Here is a 12,751-nt window from a genome sequence, read left to right as displayed (position 1 = left end):
ATTTGCGCTAGAATCTTGGTTCTCTTGATTACTACTTGTACCTTCCAGTGGTCTCGGAAATAGTTGCATCTCAAAGCGGGTTCCATGATTTTTAAGATTTAAAAAAAAAATATTTATGCAACCTATTCCTTCAACTATTTTGGAAAAGTCCGATTTACTAAAAAAAAAAAAAATTAGAGAGAATGGTCTTTTACGTTTTTAAATCATCACTGCAATCTTCATCAATTTGGCAAATCATTATGAACAACCCATTCATTATGAACTTTTAAATAGGTAAGTGCTGCTCGTTCTACAATAGTACACCCGAGTCTATACGTGTTCCTTCCGTGAGACCTGGTTGTTTTTATCCGTTATTGTTTTTTTTTCAAGATTATATAACGACCTTGAATCTTGAACCTACGCGCCTGATATGGAATGTAACCACTGTTTTTTTTTTCTCCTGGAGCTTGAGTCGTGTAATTTTTAAGATTAAAAAGCCTATGAAATTAAGATTGTGTTTGAAGGACTAAGCAATCACGTTGTTCATGTAATGCAGTATTAATGTTATACGTATATTTGACTTTTTTCAAAACTACCCCATCCTCTAAATGGGTAACCTTAGGGAAATAAGATATAGTAAATAACACACTGGAAGGTTTTTGGCAGTAAAAACTTTTACGTACATTGATAAGTATTTGTAAGAACCTGATAAAACTCGAAGAATCCAAAACATGGATGCCAAAAAAAAAAAAAAAAAACTTAACAATTTACACATGCACTTTCAGTCAACAGTGGCGGATCCAGAGTTTAGGTAAGGGGGGGGGGGTTAAGATTTGTTCATTCAACTGAATTTAAACATGTAGTAAAATCATACAGATTTTTAATCTACTGATTGTTATTTTACTTGTGTCTGATCCATTTTGTTTATTACAAATAAAATATGTTTCAATTAATTGATTCTTACAGAGAAAAAAATAGATAGTCTAGTGAGGTATAACTGGATATTCATTTTTTGACTAGGTGGGAAGCTTTCCTATGGGAAACAGCTTATTGGAGGTAAACAGTGTTACTTTGTGTAAGATTGTACTTCATTTTTTGCCCTATCTATAGAAACAAAATGTTTTTAATTGAATTTCTTTGGTTTAATTTAGCATTGTTTTTCCTCTTGTTCCTTTTAAAAGACATATTTCCCACAATCTCTCTTTAAATTTTGAAATAACTACCATAAACAGCACATGTACAATTTAGCATAGCACCATAGTTTGTATCAACAAAATGTAACAACATAAATGTACAACTCAACATGTACAATCATGTGTGGATTTTTCTTTATTACTCCATATAAGACATCAAAATATGTAGTATAAACAATAGATTTTGTGTACAAAATTCTTTGTCACAATAAAACAGTCATGCATGAAACACACTTCGGCTAATTTGAAACTATCAAATCAGTTCAGTCTCATATTCTTTTCTGTCTATATTTGCACAAAATAAACCACAATTAATCCAAGAAGTCTTTGTAGGAAATATGATGGAATCTGAAAAAGAAAAAAAAAAAATTCTGTTATACAGAAATAGGATAATAGATATTATTTCAAACATGCAAGTGCTACATTTCAGTCTATGTAAATGTATACATGTACATATATTTGTCATTGAAATATCATGAGAATAATTTAACCAAACAACAGATTTGTATTTTCTTCAAAATGATATACTGAATTGTTAAATATGATTGTTTCAATACCTCTGGAAATGTTTTTTGCACTTTACTGAGCATATTTTAAGTGCTAGAGGAATAAATATAAGGCACATTTCATTTTAAAACACAAGTAGATAAAGGAATGTCATATACTTATACCACAATAAGATGTTTGAAGGAATTTTTAATTAATGTTTTAATTTTTCTGATTTTCAAAATTGCAAAATGATTGACGACAGAATATAACTAGACATTGCCCTTAATGGGACTAATACCCAACACCTATTGAATCCTGTATGATGACCCAGGATTCATATTGGACACAATTATGGAGGATAAATGAAGTATTTTTTAACACACTGTTTTGATGCCATTTCTAAAACACCCCACTCAATAATATTGTTTTTGTTGACAACACAATAACAGAACATAACTGTAAATTTACTTTAAACATAAATTCATATGACAACATGGATATCCCAATTTGGTAATCCAACATCCTGTTAAGTTTCATAACAATCCTGCAAGTTGTTGACAAGGAGTTGCAGACAATGGATGGGACTAAGCTTTACTGAAAAATGCCTTACTACAACAGCCACCATTTCCCCTTGACTCTGTTTACGAAAGGGGGTGATGTTTATGACTGTTTTAATGTTCTCAGAGTCTTGTTTATAAAAATGTGCAGGTACTTCTATTTATGTATTAACTAACTAGGATTTGTTTTGAATCTAAATATAACCTCTCACAGTTACACACTGCAAATAAGTGAACTATTTATAGAATATTTAGATCAACACAACATACACCTAGTAAAAAGGTGGAATGAGACTGTGTACAAAATAAGAAAAATGTAGAACTAAACAAATTAGAAAGTTAGTTTGTTGAACCCCTGTTAAAATTATATCCTAGTTGTACTCTGTGTTGCTTTTTCAGTTCAAAGAACTTAAATCATTGAAATCTCTGTAGTAGGTATACAAATACATTGTATCAAAGAAATATTATCAGATATCAGAAAGATAATTTTAAAGGAGGATTAGCAATAGAAAACATGCTATTCATTACCCCATTATGTACTTCTGCAATGTATATAAATTGTACCACAAAAAGTAAGCTTTAAAGGAACAAGTTGCTGCTCCAATTAAAATAATAACAGCTTTCAAAAAAAACAATACAATTCATGAAGGAGTGTTGGCAAATCAGAATAAATGTTTGATTCAGTCAAGTTTGTGTCAAATCATGCCAGATAGTGAAAACAAATGATGATTTTATCCTTTATCACATGTTTTCTTTCTTCAGGTTATTTGTGTCAAGCCATACAACACATACATTGTATGTGCAAGTAAATGAGGTCTACTCTGAAATTTTTTATTGGAATTACAAATACAACTAGTGGTTTTATTATACATCCACACTTTATGTACCATTTCTTGTTACATATTGGATATTAACTTTTTTCTGTTGGCTGTATATTTCATATTGTCATTAAAAGATACAGTAAACAAGTCCAATGATGGATAATCTTAAGCATCAGGAGAGTATGTCTCAATACTACAAAACTGTGTATGTAAAACAACTGTTTTACTCTCAGTTAATAGTGATTATAGATGTATAAACATGCATGCACGACAGTTATTTTATAAGTATTCATATTCTTTAAATTGAAGTGAATAACATGTACATGTACATGTATACATGTATGTGCCTACTAATTGTGGTGCTCTTTGTTGAAGCTATACTAATATCAGAATTCATATACTTTGAATAGATGGATCCCGAAAGAGGTTTCAGGAAATTCTTGATATTAGTAGTAATTTGTTACCACAAAAATCACAAAATTAAACACGTGTTCGCAATCTCTACAATCCCCTCCTCCCTGCATATATTGTTCATCGATTCTTATAAATTTATACATGTACCAACCTGTTAACTGTTATTAGTGTAAATCTAAGCTCGGAAGAATTGCTTTCCTTCATGTTTGGATGTAAATCCATTTGTAAATCCTACAAAACAATATTAGAATCTAGGTCACCGCTTCGTTTTCTGTTCCGCCATTTTTCTGTGACGTAGATGACACCGGATGTTCACATATATTTTAAAAGTGGATGTTTAGCGAGCAAAACAAATATATATCTCTTACAACATTAAAATTGAGACATATATCTAGTATGTGATGCTTAAAATATATAGATTAAAGTATCATACGTTGATTCGTGCAATAAAATATAACATATAAAGCAAATATCTAGATGAAAACTTGATTTTAAGATAGGATCCAGCTTATACCCAATCTGACCGCAAACCGGATATGAGAGATATATGTTTTCGCGGGGGGAGGTGTCTTTAAATTGCGATAAATTTCTTATTTATGAATGTATTTTTGAAAATAAAATCATTCTGTAATCTATAAACACGGCGCTTTTCATTCGTATACAATACATTAGTCAAACATAATTCCTTATCCTCACAACAACATTCGAAGATAAGCTGGCCTCCATCGGAGGCCAGCTTACTGCAGTTTGCGGAAAACCGTAGATAAGCTGGCCTCGGAAGCCAGTTTACGGTACAGTTGTTCTTGTATATATATATATATATATATATATATATATATATATATATATTCTACGAAACTCATTGTGTTTGCCTGCAGGGGTTACTTGTAATGTCCTCCCTTGCCAGCAATTTTGAGTGATCATAGGGTAATTTTTAAGGATTGGTTGTTTTTAACTTTTCTGCATCTCCCAAAATAGCAGAAAATACAGACAGGGATTATAAGACAATGTTTCAAGGTAAGGCAAAACAAAAATGTGTGTTTACTGTAACCCGACATACATTGTACCCTATTTGTTTGCCGCCAACACTGAATTTTTTATCAGGAAATTTCAATTTCTGGAAATTTTGTCCTTGATCAGTAACCATTTCCTCAATTATTGTACAAAATGGAAATAAAAAAAATTGACCGACCGACTGACCCTATTTTTTCAGGATGTGACTATAAACACATTTGTTTTGCCTTATCTCTTGGAAACGAGTGATTGATTTAATGATAGATGGTACTTCCATGAGCAAGCACATTGAATTGTTTGGTGTGAAGATAGGATCAAGTGTCAAGCCAGTTCTTAATTACTGCCAAGTACACCAAATTGACGTTTGCTTTTTGACCATTTGATATAGGCTTTCCCATTAGTGGCTAACTTTGCTCATTTCCAACACAATGGTATGACGCCACATTATCTCTGCGTTGCTTTCACTGTAGTTTCCAGAAAAGGGCTGTTTTACTGTGGTCTTGTTGATGTTTTCTTAAGATGTGTCCAATCCATCTGTATCATCTGATGATGATGTTCATGTCTTCCTGCTTGTATCTAGTAAAGAGGTCCTTGTTAGAGATCATATAAAAGCAGATTCATTTCAATTTAACTAGTATAACAAGATTTTGCACTAGAAAAGAATGAAACAGTCAATTCACTGCTTTCAATCAATCAATCAGTCGATCTCTCCTCCCATCGACACCATGAATAAAGGATCCACAAATTCAAATAACAGATGGCAACAAACAAAAACATGTTAAGATTCTAACAGTTGTGGATCCAGATAGATTAAAACAAGTTTGCGGTCGTATCATTCCATTGTCAGTTCTGTCATTGTCGAGGTTGGTAGATATTTCTCGTGTGGACAGGAAGTATAAATGTATAGATCTTTATGAAAAATTGAAATCTGCATCAAGCTTCAATAGTGTGTAAAATATGACCCAACCCTTCATGGTTTAACCCCTGCTTAGTATCAAGCTAAGCCCTGCGAGGCATTTCATTTGTTTGATATGAAATAAGGCTCTTATGGAAAAGGGGAGGGGGCTCGGACTTTATGGTGAGTTACAAACTTTTTTTGCCGAAGCGCGAAAATAATTAATTTTTTCAGCAGCAGCCAGGGTTAAAATATTTATTTGATTATAATCAAAATAGGGATGATGGAAATATTGAATTGTTTTTTTTTTTTATCGTTTGACTGAGAAAAAAATTTTGGCTGAAATATGGAATAATCTTATTTTTTAAAACAAACCAGGCCATACATCCCCCTAATCCTGATCTGTGCCTAACAATTGGTTATAATACAATAAAACCAGGAAACATACCGGACTAAGAAGGCAAAATTAACAAAATAAATAAAAGCGGGGAGCAGTTCTAATCTCTTTAACCCACATGGACCAACCACTCAACTGGAGAATACCAGATAATCTGTTAAATGTAAAGTAGAAAAGAGACCATGATACAGACACAGAAACAAATAAAACACTATAAATAATAGTAGAAAAACACACACCAACTAAAGATAAACTAGAAATACTTTCAGCAAGTTCATAAAGAGATTACACCCCCATTTCAAATGCAGTTGAATGTGTAACCTGGAAGTTCAACTTTCTTCCTTTGCAGTCCCCAGACAGTAACTGTATTTTTTCATGCACATCTATATATGATGCCCTACCTTCCTATAAAGTTCCATCAAAATCAATTCAGCGGTGTAGGAGGAGTTGCCCTTATGAGGTTTTAACATTTCAACACTTAAGTTGGATTATCTCCCCTTGGAGTCTGCTGACAGTAACTATCTTATTTCATGCACATCTAAATATGTTGCAAAACCTTCGTATAAAGTTTCATCAAAATCCATTGAGATGTTAAGGGAGAAGTTGTGCTTACGATTTATAAACATGAAACATACTTGATTTGGTTTATCTCCCTTTGTAGTCTCCCTGACAGTAACCATATTTCTTCATGTACATATGATGCCCAGCTTCCTATAAAGTAGGAAAATAAAAGTAAGTTGTAAGCTTGACTTTATGTCAAAAGAATATACCACACAATGTATCTGCTAGTCATTTATGGTTTTTCTTTCTTAAAGGACTGCCAAAAAACACATGTGATAAACAGATTAATGACCGTTTGAATATTGCCCATGTGATCAGTCCTTGAATGATATCATCCCCTTAACTCAGCAGATATCAATATCTCATGCTGATAAGAAAGACAATATTGAAATGTCAGAGTGACGGAGTAAGAACATTTTTTGTGGAGGATTCTGAATTTTAATCTCCTAATTATCCTAGCCCTCCATCAGCAAAATATGGTCAGTGCCTCATCTGGATATTGTGTTGGACTTGACTTTACCTTGGTTTCTAACAAGCAAGAAGCCCCCAATAACAATCCGATGAAAAAAAGAATTAATTTGAGAGAAGCTTAAAATGTGTGGTCTAAGGGAGATAATTAAAAAAAAACTATTTGAAACAAAAGGCACAACACAAAACTTAGATATTTCATATACAGTGAAACCTGTCTAAAGCAGATACTTTTTTATAAAGATCTTTATATCAGTGTAAATGTAGATTTTGGAACCTTAGAAAACCAACAACCTATACAAGTCTTAGAGGAGCCAATTTAAATTTGAAGGATGTAGGTTTAGACAGGTTTCACAGTATGTAATTCATATAAAATAACATACATAGATAAATAAATATAGTGACTTTCCTCAATTAGTTCAATCTGTGCTTTTAGTCGTTAGCCCAAAACCTGAGGCTAGTAAAAATTGATTCGGGTTAGTGAAAAGTCTGAGAATTTCAGTTGCATTCTTAAAAAGATATACTGCTATTGACTATTCGGGCTAGTAGGTAAAATGTTGATGCCACAGACTGTAACAGTTAGTAAGTAGCACAGTTTTTTTTTAACATGTGTATTGAAATGTCAATTGTTATATCAAAAAGCATAAACCCTTCAGATTTGCCATTGGAAAGCATTTATCACTTCCGATTTACTTTAAAAAAGATACTTGAACATCAGAAGTTTATCATGAGGGTCAGGGTGGTCTAGATACATTCTGGAACATAAAGAAGTCAGGCTGGTTTGTAGACAGTGAGAGTCTAAATCCATTCAGGAAGATTAAGGCGAAAAAATATTTGTGGCAGGTCCTCAGTTGCTGAATCCATGGATGATGATGAAATGCAGCCATCATCTCAAACGGCCCCATGCACATAGTACTGGAAGATGATATATACACAGTCAAGATGAACATGGAACAATTGAGATGAAAGCAGACTAAGATTTTGTCCAACACATTCTTCCACACCACTGGAGAGACAAATGTCCAGAAAATAGAACAAGAATAAAAACATTGTACTTGCATAAAATCTGTAACCAATGAACTAATGACTTTTATATTTAACAAAGAACACCCAAACCTGTCTTAACAGACAGACATACTGACACCCAGACCACTTCATACACTTGACTTATTAACCAGAAGTATAAAAAACTACCTCCAATCTAACATGCTACAGACATACAGACAGACACGAGATCAATATATATACATTTGACTAATTTACCAGAGCTATACAAAATATCTCAAAACCAAACAGACACACAGACAGATAGACTGACCAAAAAGGAATCACCATATACACTTGACTGATTAACCAGAGGTATAAAAAACTACCTCCAAACCTAACATGTTACAGACAGACAGACACGAGATCACTATATACATTTGACTAATTTACCAGAGGTATACAAAATATCTCAAAACCAGACAGACAGACACACAGACTGACATTGAATCACCATATACACTCGACTAATTAACCAAAGGTAAAACAAACACCTCCAAAACTATAGTGCAACAGACTGACAGACATGGAATCACCATATACACTTGACTAACCAACCTGAGATATAAAAGCTACCTTCAAACCTAACGGGTGACAGACAGACAGACTGACATGATATCACAATATACATTTGACTTATTTTAACCAGAAACATTTTTTTTCATCAATTTACATTAATCATCAATCTGCTTCAAAAACAGGAAAAAGTGGTTTAAAACCTTGTCATTAATGACATTTTCAGGGGACATAACTCTAAGGAGTCAACAGATTATTCTAAAATTTGCATCAATAATAGATAATTCAGTCTAGAATTTTTTTTTCTGAAATTTACACCACTGAAGGATCTGTTTATTGTGCATACAATTGGAATTGTCATGAGAGCTGTTAATTTTTTTTTAAAAGAAAATAACAAAAAATCTAGAGGTTCTAAAGTTGACCTCTTGACCTTCTGTTTACTATTGTCACAAGAATCATTTTATCAATAGAGTGCATCTTAGTTTTCAATTGGGTTTTCATTTATAAAACAAATCTCTCATAGTTATTGTTTTACTCTTCAAGGGCAATAAAATTCAACAGATCTTTATGAAAGAGTATTCAAGGGAACCAAGATTCCAGCGGAAATCAAAAGAATGTAATCAAAGAATAAAGACCAGACATGGAAAACAGACAAACACAACAACAAGTAATCAAGGGAACCAAAGTTATAGCGGAAATCAAAAGAATGTAATCCAGGCACAAAGACTAGACATGGAAAACAGAAATATACAACAAAGAGTAACCAAGGGAACCAAGGTTATAGTGGAAATCAAAAGAAAGTTATCTAGGGACAAAGACCAAACATGGAAAACAGAAAAACACAACAAAGAACATAAAGTAACAAAAACAATACAAACAAAGTAACAAAAGTAGATAAGCAACTCCGACTCCACTAAAAACTCGGAGCATGGAACAGGTGCACCGGTAGGGTAAGCTTCCTCTGCTTTTCTAGAAATACCCGCCGAGTTGCTCATACAAAGTCAAGTCCAGGATAGACAAAAGAGGAAAGGAAAACCATGACACTTTGAACAAATCAGTTTTCATGGTGCAGATGAATATTTTCGGCAAAGGTCAGTCTCATCATGCTGATCAATCTTACCTTGTCAGACTTTAGCTAAACCTATTTGTTTACAAGTTATTTCCAAAAATCGTCAATTTGACCCCCTATAGTCTTTTTTTTAATTTCATTGTCCATGGTTTTTGGCAGATCAAAAATCCCCATACAATATTGACAAGGATATATTGTAAGGTATATCTCGGCAAAGTTTTGTTGCAATCCATCGTAACCTGGAGTGAAAATGTTCATTCTGTACCTGGTCTTAAATGTTAGAAATTAAAAGCTGATTAAAATACTTGCTTGTAACCTAATATTCAATAGATTTTGAAGATTTTTAAATTCGTTTTTCTTGAACAGGCGCCATTCTTCTTTGAATTGTTATTGGAAGAGAGATAAAGCTGGTCAAAATACCGCTAAAAGACTGAGTACAGTCCAAATAATGGGCGAGAGTGCAACAATGACTTCACTCTAGTAGCTTTTGGTGTTGTCTCAGGGATAAGTGAGCAATCCTAGGGCAACTATTTTGCCCGAATCACCCAGTAGTGTGAGCCCTGGATTATGGGTCAGATCAAAACCTGTATTGTATAATCTGTCATTAATAATGATACTTAGATTTTGTCTCTCCAAGTCTGCCATGAATAGTGATACTTAGACTTTGCCTCTCCAAGTCTGCCATGAATAGTGATACTTAGATTTTGCCTCTGCAAATATGCCATGAATAGTGATACTTAGACTTTGCCTCTCCAAGTCTGCCATGAATAGTGATACTTAAGACTTTGCCTCTCCAAGTCTGCCGTGAATAGTGATACTTAGATTTTGCCTTTCTACCTCAGTTTTCTGTTTTACTTTTGCTGTATAACTGAAAATAAATGACATGTGCAAAAGAGTGGTTATACAAACCATAAATGCCCTTACACAATGTTAATCCAGATAATAAGCATTTGGCTTCTTTAAAAAATGACTAAATATAGTATGACTGCTGTTAATGTAAGGCTAATGTTGAATGATGATACATATCATGATATTTTTGTATTGCTCCAAAGGCTTATTATGTATATTGTATCATGAATTACCTTTCACTACTCAGCTCTAATAAGGTACTTAATGCTAACACCAAGCAGACCTTCTCCTCACCAACAGTAGCTTGGTATGATGGTGATGTCTCTTACAGACTATGTTTTGCTACTGTAAACAATCAACTAGTTTTTCAATGTTGGCTCTCAGTACGACAGTAAGCTACTACACACAACCATCTTAACTGGTTTTTCAATGTTGGCTCTCGGCAAGCTACTGTAGACAACCATCTTAACTGGTTTTTCAATGTTGGCTCTCAGTAAGCTACTGTAGACAACCATCTTAACTGGTTTTTCAATGTTGACTCTCGGCAAGCTACTGTAGACTTCCATCCTAACTGGTTTTTTAATGTTGGCTCTCAGCTAGCTACTGTAGACAACCATCTTAACTGGTTTTTCAATGTTGGCTCTCGGCAAGCTACTGTAGACAACCATCTTAACTGGTTTTTCAATGTTGGCTCTCAGTAAGCTACTGTAGACAACCATCTTAACTGGTTTTTCAATGTTGGCTCTCAGTAAGCTCTTTAAAGTGTTGTCATCTGGATTCTGTAATAGTATTAAGAAAACATTTAAGGAGGTAGACTTAGGATAAGGGACATAACTATTGAAATCAGTGATATGTATCATATTCAATTTCATCAAAGCCTATCGAGCTTTCATTTGAAACAGAATGAAATCAGTCCAAGTTACATAGATGCTTACATGAGATTGATGTAAAATGCAGAATAGAAATGTTCCAACAATTTGCAAGAGTTGTGCCCCTTATCCTATGTCTAGCTCCTTAAACAATATCAAAAAATCTCCTGGAAACAACTGGAAAAAGTGGTAGACTACAGACTTCTGAGTAATCAGGCTTTTCTCCAGATAAACACTACTGAAAAAACTGCAGTTATCATTACATACCCCAGCTTGAATGGAAAATGGTATTGATCATATTATCTGTAAATAAAACATTCCACAGTACATGCATCAGTGTTCTGACTCTGGTAACTTCATTAACAATTGACATAATACACAACTAGCCATGAAGACAAACATTTTGAAATTCTTAAAAGATTGTTGAGTTTGTGAACCACTTACAGAAAGACATTCTACAAACCTAATGTCCTTTACTATTTTAATGAGACTAGCACAGTACATGTGTTGTAAAGCTCATGGTTCTCCCTGATATAGGAATGCCTTAGTAACTCCATATTAACTCATTTTTGGGAGCAAAATATCAGCAATTGGTTTTTTTTCTTAAATTTTGAGTATTCTCTTAAGGTAGTAGACCTGGAGTATCCCCAATTTTTCCCATCATTCAACTTTCTTAAAATTTGTACATGATATTACACTAACTGCTGTGTATCATCTGCCAATATTTTAAGTGACTGTCTTTGTAAGAATCATGCAAAATCTGAAATATGCGATACACCCCAAAAAAGGCTACATATTTTTATTTTCGTAATTAAGTTGTTTTATGGGTCTATTCTATGAAATGTGTAATTATTCATTCAAATCTGCCTGCTCTTAGGAGATAATCAACATTGAAAATCCAATAGATTCTATTGTATTTGAGTGTCATTTACAGAGTTATCTCCCTTAATTATGAAATCTACAGGGCATTCCTATAGTTTTTATCTCTTAAGAACACGGTTATATGATAAACAGAACGTTAATGTCTGTTTACTATGGCAATTCAAACAAAATATCAAAAATAAAAATATGTATGCTTTTTACCTGTGAATCACATTTTGCATGATTCTTAGCTGGAGTGCTACTTAAAGAATTAATATATCAGATTTAACAAGAAATTTTATTCTGTCTGTTTTGTAGGAGATGCTAGGCTTTTAATTTACCAAAATTTTCAGTAATGTTAATATTTAATAAGGTTACCAAATATCACATTATGATGACTTATATATTGATGATAGAGTATTGCAAGGCCCAGCTTAATTTTAATGTAATACAAATATTCCTACTTCTGCATGAAGGAACAATCTTATATGCTAACAGAGTTCAAAACTGTATAGATCTGTACATTTTATGCTTAACAAAGTAACAAAATGAAAACGGGAAACTTGAAGTCTTATAAGACATTCTAATAAAGAATATATTTTTAACTCTAAAAAGGTTAAGTAGTTATAAAACTGGCAAAGGTATTGGTTAGCTGTACTGTATCATGTCATGACAGAGATTATTTTTCATATTTGAATTTGAATATTTTATCTAAAGGTATCTTGGTTCGCAATAGATTAAGAAGATATCATGTC

At 33.1% G+C, this 12,751-nt stretch overlaps 1 protein-coding gene and 1 long non-coding RNA gene across 7 annotated transcripts in view; one reads left to right on the top strand and one right to left on the bottom strand.

The window, feature by feature from the left end:
* LOC148600548 (uncharacterized) overlaps nt 1–12,751 on the top strand; it is a 227,300-nt gene that overhangs the window by 163,705 nt on the left and 50,844 nt on the right. The gene's annotated exons all lie outside the window — the stretch shown is intronic.
* Nucleotides 1,286–4,870, bottom strand: LOC148600549 (uncharacterized). Its single transcript, XR_015918246.1, has 2 exons — nt 3,605–4,870; nt 1,286–1,520 (listed from the first exon to the last, which is right to left on the bottom strand). It is a non-coding gene; the product is annotated as an uncharacterized LOC148600549 (long non-coding RNA).

Source organism: Perna viridis, chromosome 13 (assembly GCF_037379345.1).
Source record: "Perna viridis isolate PV_CMFRI_1.1 ecotype Kerala chromosome 13, ASM3737934v1, whole genome shotgun sequence".
NCBI classification, from domain to species: domain Eukaryota; kingdom Metazoa; phylum Mollusca; class Bivalvia; order Mytilida; family Mytilidae; genus Perna; species Perna viridis.
Note: the sequence above shows the minus strand (reverse complement) of the source record. Positions and strands in the feature narration are given on the sequence as shown.